This window comes from Hylobates moloch, unplaced genomic scaffold, assembly GCF_009828535.3.
Source record: "Hylobates moloch isolate HMO894 unplaced genomic scaffold, HMol_V3 SCAFFOLD_16, whole genome shotgun sequence".
NCBI classification, from domain to species: Eukaryota; Metazoa; Chordata; class Mammalia; order Primates; family Hylobatidae; genus Hylobates; species Hylobates moloch.
The window spans coordinates 84,297,388-84,315,449 of record NW_026652291.1 but is presented as its reverse complement, the minus strand read 5'-3'; the positions used below and the strand labels follow the sequence as shown (position 1 = coordinate 84,315,449).

At 35.8% G+C, this 18,062-nt stretch overlaps 1 non-coding gene across 1 annotated transcript; it reads left to right on the top strand.

Annotated features, from left to right (window-relative positions):
• The first annotated feature begins 1,614 nt into the window (after positions 1-1,614).
• Positions 1,615-1,721, top strand: LOC116456378 (U6 spliceosomal RNA). Its single transcript, XR_004244619.1, has one exon. It is a non-coding gene; the product is annotated as a U6 spliceosomal RNA (small nuclear RNA).
• Positions 1,722-18,062: the final 16,341 nt, after the last annotated feature.

The following is an 18,062-nucleotide window of genomic DNA, read 5'->3' as shown; positions in this document are numbered from 1 at the left end:
GGCAGAAGCACCTTTTGGCAATAGGATGATGAAGGAGAAAAGAAGAAAAAGAAGACCTTATTTGGATTCTACGGGACAAGAGAGGACTCATAATCCTTCCCCAAACAACAAAACAAACAAACAAAAACTCCTGTATTTTGCAATAATGACTGAGGGGAGGAGGTGCTTATGGATCATGATTTTGGTGTCATGAATAACATTTTGATTAATCCTAGGCCACAGATATTTTTTTCTGTGTTTACATTTAGACTTGTGATACATTTGAGTTAATCTGTATACAAGGTATAGGGTTTAGATTTAGGTTTGGTTATGTGTTTGATTGTTTGTTTGCATACAGTTATCATCAAATAGCTTCTTTTTTCATTCTGTCCAGGTTTTATAGTTTCTTTCAATGGGAAAGATGGGGTGAAATTAATTACTTTATCTTACTTAGTACCTCCAGTATTCTCTTTGATAAACACTACAGGTATTATAACTTAGATCAGAGACAAGAAAAAGATGCCAACTGTGCCAACTATTACTGTATTGGTACTATTAGCCCATGCAAATAGGCAGGATAAATTAATTAGTGGTCCAAAAAGGGGTAAAGAAAAAGTCAGCTAGTCTCTATTTTGAGATGATAGGAGAGGCACCATAAAACAATGATAGCAACAACCAATGTTAAAACTAAGTCAAATCATAAAATAATTTAGTCAAGTAGCAGAATATAAAATTAATTATCAAAAATCAATTTTCTTTTACTCAGAAATAATAAACAGATGACATATTGGTAGGAAAACTTTAGTTATGATAGCAATAATAAATATTAAATATTTAGAAAAAATTAACAAGAAATGTGCAAATCTTATATAGAAAATGTTAGGACAACACTAAAGGGTACAGAAATAGAATTAAAACAACACAATATTTAAAAGATAACAATTCTACATACATTAATATATGAAGTGAATGCAATAAGAATACAAATGCCAACAAAACTATTGTAGGGGGTGAATCAAATTGTGACACTAAAGTTAATATGAAAAAATAAACATGCAAGAATAGCCAGGAAATTTTGAAAAATATATTTATGATAGGAAAGTAGCTCTGCTCTAACACTAAAACATGTGATACACTACCTGTGAAATTAAAGTAGCGAGGTACAGGCAAACATGGCAATGGAGTACAAGAGAAAGTACAGAAATTAACCCCAGCACACAGAGAAATTTAGTACATTATAAAATGGCATCTTAAGCCACTGGGGCACGATGGATTTTTAAATAAATGATGCTGAAAAACCTGTAGCCATATAAATAAAATTTGGCCCATATCTCATACCATATAAAAGAGTAAACTCCAAATAACTTAGGTACCTAAAAATAAAAAGAAAACCATACAAATACCAGAAGAAACTTAGGCAAATTACTCTTTAACAATGGTATAGAACTCTGACTCAAATCCAAAGGAAATGAAAGAAAGAGCTATAAATCTGATTCCCTGAACAAATGCATTGCAAAGTCAATCATAAACAAGGCAAAATACTGTTGACAACTAGGAGATAATATTCACAGGCTATACCACGGACACAGGGTTAATATCCTTACTATTTAAAGAACTCTTAAAAATAGAAGGATAGTGCTTATTCTGGCAGGACATAGACTAAAATTGGAATGACACAGAAAAGATTATCTTGGCACCTATGCAATGATGACATGCAAATTCGTGAAGTATTCCATATTTTTATGGCTGAAATGACAGAAGTAGAATTAGAATGGATAGGTACAAAGTTAATTGAACTACAGAAATACATTCTAACCCAATGCAAGGAAGCTAAAAATCAAGATAAGAATTGAATGAGCTGACAGACAAAATAGCCAGTATAGAGAAGGATGTGAATGAACTGACAGAGCTGAAAAACACAAGAATTTCATAATGAAATTACAAATATTAATAGCAGAATAGCCCAAACAGAGGAAAGAATGTCAGAGTTTGAGGAATGACTTCCTGATGTAAGACAGGCAGACAACAATAGAGAAAAACAAATGAGAATGAATGCGCAAAACCTCTTAGAAACATGGGATTATGCAAAGAAACTGAATCTACAACTGATTGCTGCACCTGAAAGAGATAGGGAGAATGCAACCAACTCAGAAAACATATTTCAGGATGTCGCCCAAGAGAATTTCCCCAACCTTGCTGCAGAGGCCAACATTCAATTCAGGAAATGCAGAGAATCCCTGTAAGATACTTCCCAAGAAGATCATCCCCAAGACATGTAATTATCAGATTCCCCAAGGTCAAAATGGAAGGAAAAAAAATGTTAAAGGCAGCTAGAGAGAGACATCAGGTCACACACAAAGGGAAGCTCTCAGACTAAGAGTGGACCTCTCAGCTGACATCCTATAAGCCAGAAGAGATTGGGGGTCAATATTCAACATTTTTAAGAAAAGAAATTCCAACCCAGAAGTTCAAAAGCTGAGGAGAAATAGGATCCTTTTTAGACAAACAAGTGCTGAGAAATTTGTTACCCCAGACCTGCCTTACAAGAGCTCCTGAAGGAAGCACTAAATATGAAAAGGAAACACTGACACTGTTACTTGTCACTACAAAACACATTGAAGTACACAGACCAGTGACATTATAAAGTAAACACGTAAGTCTGCAAAATAACCAGCTAGCATTGTGATGACAGGATCAAATCTTCACACTATACTAACCTTAAATATAAATGAGCTAAATGTCCCAGTTAAAAGACACAGCCTGGCAAGTGGGATAAAGTACTAAGACCCTTTGGTATGCTGTCTTCAAAAGACCCATCTCACATGCAATGACATACATAAGCTCAAGATAAAGAATTAGAGAAAAATCTACCGGGAAAATGGAAAACAGAAAACATCGGGGCTGCAATCCTAGTTTCTAACAAAACAGACTTTAAACCAACAAATGTCAAAAAAGACAAAGAAGGCCATTACATAATGGTAAAGGGTTCAATTCAACAAGAAGATCTAACTATCCTAAATATATATGCATCCAACACAGGAGCATTCAGATTCATAAAGCAAGTTCTTAGAGACTTTCAAAGAGACTTAGACTCCCACACAATAATGGTAGGAGACTTTAACACCTCAATGACAATATTAGACATATCTTTGAGGCAGAAAATTAATAAAGATATTCAGGATCTGAATTTAACACTGGATCAAAAGGACCTGATAAATATTAAAAGAACTCTCCACCCAAAAACAACAAAATATATCTTCTCATTGCTACGTAACATCAATCCATAATGGGGAGTAAAACACTCCTCAGCAAATGCAAAACAACTGAAATCATAACAGTCTTTCAGACTACAGTACAATCAAATTACTGATTAAGACTAAGAAATTCACCTGAAACTATACAATTGAATGGAAATTGAATACTCTGCTTCTAAATACCTATTATTTAGGTAAATAATAAAATTAAGGCATAAATCAAGAAGTTTTTTTTAAACTAATGAGGAAGTTACAACATACCAGAATCTTTGAGACACAGTTAAGGCAATGTTAAGAGGAAATTTTATAGCACTAAATGCCCACATCAAAAAGTTAAAAAGATGTCAAGTAAATAACCTAATATTACAACTAATAAAACTAGAGAAACAAGAACAAACAAATCCCAAACCTAGCAGAAGACAGAAAATAACAAAAATCAGAGTTGAACTGAAGGAGATCGAAACACGAAAAACCCATTCAAAAGATCAGTAAATCCAGGAGCTTGTTTTTGAAAAAATTAATAAAATTGATAGACTGCTGGCTAGAATAATACAGAAGGAAAGAAGATTCAAATAACCACAATCAGAAACAACAAGGGGGATATTAACATTGACCCCACAAAAATATAAACAATCATCAGAGAATATTACGAACACCTCTATGCACATACATAAGAAAATCTACAAGAATGGATAAATTCCTGGACACGTACACCCTCCCAAGGCTAAACCAGGAAGAAAATGAATCCCTGAACAGACCAATAATGAGCTCTGAAATTGAGGCAGAATAAATAGCCTACCAAAAAAAGTCCCAGGGCCAGATGAATTCACAGCTGAATTTTATCGGAAGTACAAAGAAGAGCTGGTACCATCCCTACTGAAACTATTCCAAAAAATTGAGGAGAAGGAACTCCTCCCTAGCTCATTCTATGAGGCCAGCAATATCCTGATACCAAAAACTGGCAGAGATAGGACAAAAAAACTTCAGGCCAATATCCTTGATGAACATCAATGCAAAAATTCTCAACAAAATACTAGCAAACCAAATATAGCAGCAAATCAAAAAGCTTATTCACAACAATCAAGTAGGCTTTATCTCTGTGATGCAAGGTTGGTTCAACATACACAAATCAATAAACGTGATTCACCACATAAACAGAACTAAAGACAAAACCTATATGATTATCTCCACAGATGAAGAAAAGGATTTCAATAAAATTCAATATCCATTCATGTCAAAAACTTTCAATAAATTAGATATTGAAGGAACATATCTAAAAATAATAAGAGCTATGTATGACAAACTCACAGCCAACATCATACTGAATGGATGAAAGCTGGAAGCATTCCCCTTGAAAACTGGCACAAGACAAGAATTCCCTCTCTCACCACTCCTATACATCAGAGTAATGGAAGTCATGGCCAGGGCAATCAGGCAAACGAAAGAAAGAAACGCATCCAAATAGGAAGAGAGGAAGACAAACTATCCCTATTTGCAAATGACATGACCCTATATTTAGAAAACTTGATAGTCTCATTCCAAAATATCCTTAGGCTTCAGCAAATTTGTAGGATACAAAATTAATATGAAAAAATTACTAGCATTCCTTTACATCAACAACAATCAAACTGAGAGCCAAATCGGAAATGAAATCCCATTCACAATTGCCACAGAAAGAATAAAATACAGGAATACAGCTAACCAGGGAGATGAAGGAGCTCCACAAGGATAACTATGAACCACTGCTCAAAGAAATCAGAGATGACACAAACAAATGGAAAAGCATTCCATGCTCATGGATAGTAAGAATCAGTATCATTAAAATGGCTATACTGCAAACACCAATGTAAAGATTCAATATTATTCCTATTAAACTAACATTGAGATTCTTCACAGAACTAGAAAAACTATTTAAAAATTCATATGGAAACAAAAAAGAGCCAGAATAACAAAGGCAATCCTAAGCAAAAAGAACAAAGCTGAAGGCATCATGCTACCTGACTTCAAACTATATGATGGGGCTACAGTAACCAAAACAGCATGGTACTAGTACAAAAACAGACACATATATCGATGGAACAGAATAGAGAACCCAAAAATAAGACCACACACCTACAACTATTTGATCTTCAACAGGCCTGATAAAAACAAGTAATGGGGGAAGGATTCCCTGTTTAATAAATGGTGCTGGGAGAACTGGCTAGCCATATGAAGAATATTGAAACTGGAGCCCTTCCTTACACCATATACAAAAATTAACTCTAGATGGATTAAAGACTTAAATGTAAAACACAAAACTATAAAAACCCTGTAAGACAGCCTAAGTAATACCATTCAGGACATAGGCACAGTCAAAGATTTCATGACAAAGATGCTGAAAGCAATTGCAACAAGAGCAAAAATTGACAAACGAGATATAATTAAACTAAAGAGCTTTGACACAGCAAAATAAACTAACAGAGTAAACAGACAACCTACAGAATGGGAGAGTATTTTTGCAAACTGTGCATCTAACAAAGGTCTTATATCCAGCATCTATAAGGAACTTAACCAAGTTTACAAGAAAAAATCAACCCCGTTAAAAAGTGGGCAAAGGACATGAACAGACAATTTTCAAAACAAGACATATTGCAGCCAACAATTATATGCAAAAAAGCTCAACATCACTGATTATTAGAGAAATGCAAATCAAAACCACAGTGAGATACCATCTCACATCAGTTAGAATGGCTACTATAAAAAGGTCAAAAAATAATAGGTGCTGGCAAGATTGTGGAGAAAGAGGAATGCTTATGCAACGTTGGTAAGAGTGTAAATTAATTCAATGACTGTAAAAGATAATGTGGTGATTCCTCAGTAACCTAAAGTCAGAAATACCATTTGACCTAGCAATCCTATTACTGGGTATATATGCCCCAAAATGTAAATTGTTCTATTATAAAGACACATGCATTTCTATGTTCATTGCAGCACTATTCACAACTGCAAAGACATGGAGTCAACCTAAATGCCCATCAATGACAGACTGTATAAAGAAAATGTGGGAAGTTAGTTAGCAGTGCAATGCATCCAAGCCATGGGGCACCAAAGTACGTTACTGGCAGCTAATGCATATGGCTCTGCAACGGCCTTAATTCTGGCCTCCTCAGAAGAAAAATTTGACTGAGGGGCAGAAGGATAAAGGAGAGACCGAGGCAAGTTTTCGAGCAGGAGTGAAAGTTTATTAAAAAGATTTAGAGCAAGAATGAAAGGAAATACAGTACACTTGGAAGAGAGCCAAGTAGGCACCCTGAGAGATCAACTGTACTGTGTTTGACCTTTGACTTGGGGTTTTCTACATTGGCATACTTCCAGGGTCTTAAATCCCTTCTCCCCTGATTATTCCCCTGGGTTGGGCTGTCCACATGTACAGTGGCCTGTTAGCACTCGGGAGGGGCTGCATGCACAGTGTGTTTATTGGAGTTGCATACGTGCTCACTTAAGGTGTTCTTCCCTTACCAGTCCAGCATTCCTAGAGGAAGGTCAAATGCCAGTTAAACTCTGCCATTTTGCCTTTGAGTGTGCATGCTTGAGCACGCTTGCATCCTCTTGCCCAACTCCCAAGACCTTGTTGAGAAGATGCTCACCACCAGTTTTAGGTTTTTTCTATCTATTGGGAGACAGCCTTTCCATGGTGCTGGCTATGAACAATTATTATTTTAGAGAGACAGTTAACAACCACCTGACCATCACCTGATGGGTGCATGACATTCCTGGTGGGGATGTGGGGAACCCTCTCCTCCTCTGCTCATGCCTGACTAGCCATCTACTGTCACACATATACACAATGAAATACTATGCAGCCATAAAAACAAACGAGATCGTGTCCTTTGCAGAGACATGCATGAAGATGGAGGCCATTATCCTTAGCAAAATAATGCAGAAACAGAAAACCAATACTATATGTTTTCCCTCATAAGTGGGAGCTAAATGATGAGAACACATGGATACATAGGAACAACACACACTGGGGCCTATCAGAAGGTGCAGGGTGGGAAGAGAAAGAGGATCAGAAAAATAACTAATGGGTACTAGACTTAATGTCTGGGTGATGAAATAATCTGTACAATCAACCCCCACGACACAAGGTTACCTATATAACAAACCTGCACATGCACCCCTGAATTTAAAATAAAAGTTGAAAAAAATTCAAGGACAAAGTCAAAAATCTCATATTGAGTTGTCAGTTGAATATAGGTATTTTAAAGCAAGCAGTGGCTTAAATATAAAGCTATGAAATGAAAATAAATCACCTAGGGAGACAATAAGCACATAGAAGACCTAAAATGACTGAAGTCTGTGTATTCAAGCATAAATATGGTAGAAGTGAAAGAAATATAATTGAGAAAGAATAGGCATTTGATGAAAAATTTATGTACATCTTATGATTTTTTCCCATCTTAACACCAGGAAATGGCTCAGAAGTGAATTATATAAAATGAAGATGTGAGAAGCTGTTATTATAACAAAGTAACTTATTGATAAATTTATTCTTCATGCATAATAGCTTATTGTTAGTTTGTATCATCTAAACAAACAAGCATGATCATTTCTGTGTCGAATTAATGATTTCAAAACTTAATTAAACTAATTTGTATAATATCTAAATTACGGCTCCTACAATGAGATATACTAACTCTCCGCAACATTATTATCTGTGAATAATTAAGTGCCTGTTGGAACCATTTAGGAAATTATCATCTTCTCACTGCTATACAGAATCCTGAAAACGCAGCTTTTCAAAATACAAAATTTATTTCTAGAAGAAAACAAATGCCCAAATAGCATGGCTTATTAAATAACACATTTTAATTATGGAGTAGTCCTTTCCCAAAACCACTGAAATCAGTTATTGAGTGAAGAATATAAACTCCTTGACCACTGTTTAATCTATGCTGTCTCACTCTTGGTGGCCCATGCTGAAATGCTATGACAATAAATAGAGCTTGCTGTGTTTGACACACTATTTGTAGTAGCTAAGGTGAATAGAGGAATATTTACTGCTTTTAATCATTAACATGAAATGATTGATCAACAGTATTACTGGAATGCTAGTCATTTAAATATAAAAACACTTTGAAGTTTCTAATTTTAGAAGGAAATAATTTAGTAAACAGCCAAGTTAATCATTGTGAATACCTTAGTGTCAAGACAGACAATTTGTGATTTTGAAAAACAGTAGTATGAAGTAACAAGAAATCTCACTGAGTTAATGTGATTTGTTTTCTGAAATGTTATTTAAGTGGAAACTAAACTTGAGTCACTTTGACACAGATTGAGTCTAGCAAATAAAAGAAAGAAAGCTGACTTACTTACAAATTTAAAGACACTCAGCATTTGTACTTGTCCTTACAGGAGGCAATTCATCACTCCAGGAATGTGTCTCTGTATTCATCATCCCACAATGTTTTTAACAACCAAACTTATTCATACTGAATGGCTGGGATATTTTTAAATGCCATGTTTACTTGTTGTTATGTTTAGATTAGACAGTAAGATTAGGGAAGGTACATATTCAATCTCAAGGTCAAAGAATTAGGGAAAGGTTGGGAGAATCAGAGACAGACATTTTAGTCATCTTTAAAAGGCTCTAAGAAAGTTGTAATGAAACCAATTTTTTCTGTAATTTTAAAGAGTGAAGATTCACTGAGTTTCTCTAAACTTTATTTGTACAGGTTAAAATAAAAGATAGATAGATAGATAGATGGATAGATAGATAGATAGATAGATAGATAGATAGATAGATAGATAGATGTAGATTGTATTATCAGTACTTCAGAAATCCTATCTCTACTTTCTTCATCGTTTCCCTTTATTTTAGGGTCTGTCTTGCCTTTATATTCTACCTGTTAGGTCTAGGAAGAAAGAAATCTGTTGAACACACTGATGGAAATTCTTATATGACTACTCCTGAGGGTAAACAATTTTTAAAAGAGGAGATGAAATACTGAATTCTTAACCTAAATGAATATAACTCTTCAAATTAGATTAAAGGAACACCAGGATATATAAGAGTAAACACAAAACTAGATAATAATTTTGAAGGAATGTTTATATAATGAAATTAATCATAATATAGATTGTTTATTTCATCCAGAATACCAGATTAGAGAAACTATAGTATCATTTAAAAGGATTTAAAAGGCAAAGTTTGGAATCTCACAGATCAGGAGTTCACAAAATGTGTTAAAAAATGGATAACGTCAAAAAGTTTTGCAGATCTCACCTAAAAATAATTTCTTTTTTTTTTTTTTTTTTTGAGACAGAGTCTCACTGTGTCGCCCAGGCTGGAGTGCAGTGGCGCAATCTCGGCTCACTGCAAGCTCTGCCTCCCGGGTTCACACCATTCTCCTGCCTCAGCCTCTCCGAGTAGCTGGGACTATAGGCGCCCGCCACCACGCCCGGCTAATTTTTTGTATTTTTAGTAGAGACGGGGTTTCACCGTGGTCTCGATCTCCTGACCTCGTGATCCGCCCGCCTCGGCCTCCCAAAGTGCTGGGATTACAAGCGTGAGCCACCACGCCCGGCCAAAATAATTTCATTAATGGACAACCCAGTTACAGTTAAAGCATTACTGAACACGTCAATATTTTCATGAGTTTGTATTGAATTAACCCAAGTTATACTGGAAAAATAGTAAGAAAATTTCGTCTGAACTGTTTTTATGTTTTTCAATGACAAAGTCCGATGCAAATAAAAATTTGAGAGCTTTAACACCTTTATAATGGTCAAGGTCCCTTAACATTCCGGCCCCAAATATCCACTTGTCCACCCACATGTTTATGGCTCAACATCCAAATAGAAATAACGTATATGAATATACGGTGCGGTTATAAACCAATGAAAAATAAATAACTAATGAAACAACAGGTTGTTAACATGTTAAAATATTGGGAGGCAGAGCGAATCTAGGTAGCCCATAGGTTATGAGGAAATTATTCTCTTAAAGTATATTTTAAAACTACCCTAGAACTTGAAAATCATCTTCTCGTGGAAACAATGGTGGTTAGGTTGTCACAGAGGCAATTTCTCTTGTATACCTCCAGGACAATTTATTTCTCAAATTCTATTTGGGAGTCCGGAAATACATTTCAGCCCCTGCAGGAGAATGACTAATAATCTATTTTGATAGCTGTGTAAAGAGTAGGATTTATATACATTTCTGTGCCTAGAAATTTGTTTCCTTAATATTAGTGTAAGGAGAAGCAAGCTTCGATTCACTTCTTGGGGTTTTATACTGCACATGCCTATGAGGTGGGTGTAGAGGTCATATTTGCACATATTTGCATAATAAACTACCTGTGTTTCAAAGTAGTCTTAATTGTTCTTTTTTCCTGCAGCTGATTAAGTTCAAATAGCTTGACCAAATGTATGCTAAAGAATACTTGTACTGAATGAAGCATGTATCATGAGATGAAAAGTCCTGACACTATAGATTTAAACTTTCTGGTTTTCCAAAGGTACAGTATGTGGTCATGGTGAAACCTTTCTGCCAGTACATTTTAATTCTCATAGGAAGGCACGGCCCTTGGAAGTTGGGACAGAGTTCATTGTCCACAGAATTTTACACTTGGCTTTTGTCCTGAGTTGTCCAGCAAAGGCTCTCATTGATATCAATTTTCCTGACAGCTTTTATAATGTGGACACATTAATACTAGGAACTGGACTGTGATCGCTGATATAAACTACTAAAGTGTTGTCAGAGAGCAGTGACTTTGGATCATTTACAGAGAATTTAATGCAGTAAGAAAATCGACCTCATCAAGAATTTAGCTTGTGTATGAAGTAAGGAATACATTTATTACTTCACAGTAAAAAGAAATGATTTGGGAAATAACAGGATTCCACGGTTCTGATTGACTTTTGAGTATGAAAACATGGGATTTTCTCCGTAATCTCTATTGATGTGTGTGGCCTCAGGCAAACAGTTTTCTTGGCTATTTCTTGACTATCCTGTCAGAAGCAAGGTAAGTCACGATTATTTAAAATAACGTGTGTAATCCTCAATAAAATATCTTACCTTGATGACAAGGCTTAATGATGCATTTTCTTTCTAAGACCTGTGGTGAAACATCATTGTATTCTTAAATGAAAAATAGATATTTTTAAATATTCCATGAACATAAAAATGTAGTAATACATGAAATAGCTTGCAAATTCCCATTTTTTTTGTAAGTATTCTTCATTGTTCAACAACTTTTTATTTATTTATTTATTTATTTTGAGATGGAGTCTCGCTCTGTCGCCCAGGCTGGAGTGCAGTGGCGCGATCTCGCCTCACTGCAAGCTCTGCCTCCCGGGTTCACGCCCTTCTTCTGCCTCAGCCTCCCAAGTAGCTGGGACTACAGGTGCCCGCCACCATGCCCAGCTAATTTTTTGTATTTTTTAATAGAGACGGGATTCCACTGTGTTAGCCAGGATGGTCTATGATCTCCGGACCTCGTGATCCACCTGCCTCAGCCTCCCAAAGTGCTGGGATTACAGGCATGAGCCACCGTGTTCAACAACTTTTAAATAAAGTATGTGAATATATACTTAGGTTTCTTGTCATAAAAACTCTGAGGTTCAACTTAGTGATTCCTGGATCTACTGCAAAGAGATGGGCTTTGCCTTCTCTGACCATAGAAAAAAGCAGAGAATTAATCTAAGATCCAAGCCGCTGTAATTACTAGAAATCCCAGCCACTTCCGTGCTACTAGTCCTCTCTTTTGCCAACTGAAGATCCCTCCGACAGACATCCTGACACTAAAGGAGGGGAAGCAATACAGATTTGGAAACATTGATTAATTGGCATGAAGAACAACTAAACCAGTAACAATTTTTTTTAAAGTTTCTATCAATTACCAGTTTTGTCTATAACCTAACACCTTTTTATAATTTCAACTTCTGTTTGCCGCACAAATTCCTACAAAATCGAGATCTTTGTCTTGGATGAAACTGCCAAAATAACTGTTACTGTGTCACCTCTGGTTATTCTTTATTTCACTTATATAAGGAGTTTTGCATTATAATATTATTGACATGAAGGGAGTCACACTATCCAGACAATCAGGAGTGACTATGTCAAGCACAGTGATTGCCCAAACACCAGTGCTTCCATTAGTGAGGCGTTATGTTCTTGGCTCATCCCACTTATCCCTGTGCATGTTCAGAAGCATTTTAGTAGCTATGTTGTGTCTCTTTGTCTAGGGACATCTCCTTGACCAAGGCAAATTTACTGAGTAGACCTGACAACCATGGCTTACTTTTTCACCAGGCCATATTGACCCAAACTTCCCAGACTAGTACATTTTATTCTCATTATTTCAATAGAAAAGTAAGAGTAATCTCAATCTCATTAAACTCAAAAAGAACTTTGACCAAATGCAACAATTATTCTAATTCTTATATATCAAAATTATAGATTCATTTTCCCAAAAGTATTATTCTTAAACAATGAAATACAATACAAAAAGAAAAATCCCTTTGCTATTCCATAGATCCCATTACTTAGTATCCAGGGATATAATAAATTATTATTTATTTGATGTAGAGTAATATCAATACTAGGCACATCCTCAAACTCATTGTGCTAAGATGCGCACTTAGAAATTTAGGATTCTAAGTGGAGTCTTCAAAGTAACTGTTATGGGTTCTTTGCCCTAGCTCTGCTTAAGAGGTTCATATTGGTGAATTTGCACTGCCTAGTAATTTATAAGAAAAAACACAATTATGTTTACCAAACTTACCAATAATATAAATAAGAAAATCTCAGTACATATAGTTATAAGAATTATTCTGGAAATAATTCTGTGTATTGAAAAAGTATAATGTCAAATCGGCAGTTCTTTTCATACATTTTCCATTTGGTTTATCATACTGAAATTGACTAGTAGGACTTGCTAGATAAATAAATTAAAAATATGTTTTATACTTCAATTTTTATTTAAAATAAATACAAATTAATGCATTAATAATATCAACAATAGTAATAATCACAGTAAACTACCAGCATTTTGTATTGTTTGCAAATATGGAGGAAAATATAGGTAAAATATGTTTGCAGAGCTCATTTTTTATGATAGTATGCGTAGCATTTTTAGAGTTGCTGAATTAGGACTGCAGAAAACGGATCAATTACTACACAGCTTAGAGTCACAAGGATAAATGTTAAATCAGCACCTTATAATTGCAGAGATAATTAGGACCTGTTTAATTTGATGATTATTGTCATTTCCTGATTGAGCATACAGTGGAAGGATATCAACAACATTTCTCAGTCAGAAACGTATCAACACCCTTTAATCTTTTTTAACAAGAAGACCCATATATATTCAGGCAAGCATACTCTCTGCTCTTTTGTCCACGAAAAAACTGAGAGAAAGAGCAACTCTCAGGCACAGCTGCAGCTAAGAATACAGAAGGAGAGCTATTCTTCCTGAGCCCTAAGAGTTCTGTCTTCCCCTATCCATAGTAGATGTTATAAAGAGTAACATAATTGGCCAGCTGCACCCTTCATGCTAGAAAAAAGAATGTTTTTGGTGTCCTTCCACTCTTTCTGAGGGTTTGCTGCCTAAAGCAGAGTGGCAGTTGTATGATATGTGTCAGACCTAAAGTCTTATGTGTAAGAGGGTGTCCTGGAAGAAGGAACAAGAGCCACCCTCAACAGGTAAATGACCTGAGTGGAATTTGTGAAGCCTGCTTCTCATTCAAGTTCTTCTGGCTTTTAAGAGTAACACCAACTCAAATGTCCAACAATGATAGACTGGATTAAGAAAATGTGGCACATATACACCATGGAATACTATGCAGCCATAAAAAATGATGAGTTCACGTCTTTTGTAGGGACATGGATGAAGATGGAAACGACCATTCTCAGCAAACTATCGCAAGGACAAAAAACCAAACACCTCATGTTCTCACTCACAGGTGGGAAGTGAACAATGAGAACACATGGACCCAGGAAGGGGAACATCACACACCAGGGACTGTTGTGGGGTGGGGGGAAGGGGGAGGGACAGCATTAGGAGATATACCTAATGCTAAATGACGAGTTAATGGGTGCAGCACACCAACATGGCACATGGATACATATGTAACAAACCTGCACATTGTGCACATGTACCCTAAAACTTAAAGCGTAAAAAAAAAAGTAACAGGATATTGTCCTTTCACAGGTGACAAGCCTAGCTGCAGGCAAGAAAATGAACCGGAAGTAAAAATAATTTTCTTTCCTTTTCCACAGTTGGAGATCTTTTGTAGTGTCTTGAATTTATGAACTGAGTTAAGATGGAGATGAGTAATAGATTTTGATTTGTTTTAGGGATAATTAAGAATAAAAATACTGCTATGTTTAAAATGACTTGATAATATATACATATGTGTACACACTCACACTCAATACATTTAATTGAAATTGTTTGGGGGGAAAAATAAGATTGGCAGATCTTACTTCCTATGTATCTAATCTGTGAGCTGCCCAAACTGCAGACGACAGTAAATACACTTTAGTCATGACAGTGATTTAGCTCTTTTGGGGCTTGTCCACTATTTCATGCTAGTTAAATCTGAAGTCTGTAATTTGAAGACTAATATGTACATCTAGCAAAATAAATACAAAAATATTTAATAATCTTTTCCCTTACTAATGGTTTCCCATTTTAATTAGAACGAAACCACCCCAGAAGGTCAGTTGTGAACTTTTTCTGTCTCCCTTCTCCCGCAGCACGTCTTTCCTTCCTCCGTTTCCCATCTGTGTTCTCTTGCTTTGTCTGATCCAGTCACATTGACATTTTGCCCATCGAAAGAGCCAAGGCCATTCTCTCCTCTGCCTGGAATGTTCTTCAGATCCAGGTATAGCCAGGTGCCTGTCAGTCACTTCTCACCTTCGACAGCACTGACTCCGGGGAGGCTTCCTGCATGACCTATCTAAAATTTCCCCAAACCTAGCCACTGTCTAACATAAATTTTCTCTTCTAGATGGCACTTGCCCTCTGAGAGCTTCTTATTTACTCATTTTATTGTCCGATTTCCTGCACATTCAACTCCACATTTGAGCTCCATGAGGGAAATACTTTGCCTATCTTTTTTACTCCACGGCTCTCATAGGGTGAACCCTCAAATAATGATGAATCAGAGATTTGATCACATACATATCTGATATTTGCTAGAAGAATTAGTTTCTAATCAGTTCTTATTTTTTAATAAAGGAGTCATAGAAATAACAATGATTTCTTCAAACTGTGGTAATTATGTGATATTTCATTCAAATAAGATGTGATATTTCAAAGTAACCTACAAATCATCCCCTCCTATTTTAACTCAACGCAAAGATTTAAGGAATATAAGGCACATACACATCTTGTAGCAACATTCAAAATACTTTTTTTCTGTTCCAGAAGAAATTGGTAAATACTATTTATTACATTCAAGCCATGTAATAAACTAAATAATTGATCTCATAGTTTTCTTTTTTTAAACAAAAAACAATAGGGCAACATATATTCAACTGGATAAATGTAATCAGCATTGCCAGATGCAATTTTAACATTTGCTTGATTTATTTCCATGTCAGACTGTGTTTATCTATGTCTGTTCTAGGTCTAAACAGGATAAAAGACAAATTAATGCCAGTGTCTTTAAACCTTAGTTCTCTTTAACTTGATCTAATTGTAATAGATCCCATTCCTGTCTTTAGAACTCCAGTCTGCCTGCAAAACACACCTCATCCTTTGCATGAAATCCAATCCCCTCAATGATTTCAATAATGTGGAGCTGATCATATCTGTCCCCTTAATAATATAAATTAATTCTCCTTGTCATTTTTATGACAAATTCCTTATTGTAGCGCAAAATCTATTCAAGGCTTAAACCTCTCTCCCTCACATGTCCTATTTCAAACTGTAACATTCTGACCACCCTTCATGCCCTAGTCTCTATGTATCTGGAAATAGTATTTATTCCATCCTAGCATGTTCTACCAATTCTCATCTCTCCCAGATTTGTGTGACTAATTCCTAGTCAGCATTCGAGCCTTAGCTCTGTTATCTTGAGTGACCGTGTGTGTGTGTGTGTCTGTGTGTGTGTGTGTGTGTGTGCGCATCCTTCTCTGAGCCCTGTAAGGACTCCCTCTAATAGCCTTTACATCTTTCTAACAAAGCTCCGTTGCGTTGTTTAATATTTGTCAGTTTGCTCTCCTATCTGCGTCATTGGATTTTCAAATTCTTGAGCAAAAGAGACTTTTTCTTTCTTTCCTTTCTTTTTCTTTCTCTCTCTCTCTCTCTCACTGCCTCCTTCCCTTCCTTCCTTTCCTTCCTCTCTTTTCTTTTCTTTTTTTTTTTAGACGGATTCTGGCTCTGTCATCCAGACTCTGGAGTGCAGTGGCACGATCTCAGCTCACAGCAACCTCTGCTTCCTGGGTTCAAGCAGTTCTCCTGCCTCAGCCTCCTGAGTAGTTGGGATTACAGGTGCATGCCATCACGCTCGTCTAATTTTTGTATTTTTAGTAGTGACGGGGTTTCACCATGTTAACCAGACTGGTCACAAACTCTTGACCCCAGGTGATCTGCCCACCTTGACTCCCAAAGTTCTGGGATTATAGGCATGACCCACTGTGCCTGACCTAAAAGAGATTTTTTACTTATATGTTACTTCCCTAGTATAGTACTTGAGACATGATAGATTTCTCATTAATATATTTTTGAATAAATTGGCAAAAAGATTTTAAAAATGAGTAATTTTGAATTCAATATTGGCCTTTAAGCTCCAAGAAGGTATCTACTGTTGTATCTGGTTCACTGTATCTATTGGATCTAGCAGAGGTCTGGCATATGGATAGAGTTTAATAAATACATGTTAAATAAATGGACAAACTGATTTAACCTTAGGCAATACACAGTTGTGATTATACAGTTCAAGTGACTCCCTCAGTGTGGAAAGTCTATCCATTAGGATAGCAAAGTGGCTAAAAGTGTGAAGTCTGCATATGGGGCTAATTACTTGATCTTTTTCTAAAGTTAACTTGTTTTCAGTATTTGTAGAATTTTTGGAAGATTAAAGATGGAGGTCAGTATATAGCTTTCGGCCTATGGTCTGGCACTTAAATGACCAATTGAAATAAGATATCATCAATGCTACTTTTACTGTCACTTTTCTTCTTCCTCCTCCTTCTACCTGCACTGCTAGATGAGGAAGAGTTAGAAACTTTAAAACGATAAGGATAAAGAAGAAACAATGGGGATGATTAATGATCAAATGATGCACTTTCTTAACTTCTCTGAGTAATGCCTTCACACAGTCACAAGCACACCATTGTATTTTGATATATAAATGCCTTATGTATTAGAATTAGTATATTTGCAGTACATCTTTACAAATGGAATACTACTAAGTTTAGCCAAATGTATATTTTAATAGAAACAGAAAATAATCAGTGACGGTAGTAAATATTGAGAATATAAATTCTTATGCCCATATGAATATGAATTGCCAGGCCACCCACATGTCAGCAATGGGATCCAAGAATTCTCAAGTAAAATGCTTATTGCCTCTAGCCTCAAATTCATGACATTAATTTTCTAAATAAACATGCTTGTCTCTCTGCACTAAACCAGTTCAAATTGTTTTATGTTTTCGGTCTTGATTCATTGATATGCATTAGACAACATGCTCTTTTCCTTTCCAGCACAACTAGATATCAAAGCTTTCATTTGTATTCCACACAGTCTGGGTAGCAATCTGGATTTTCTGTCAACATTCCATGATAATATGTTCACGAGACTCATTCTCCAGAATGTCAGGGATATTTATAAA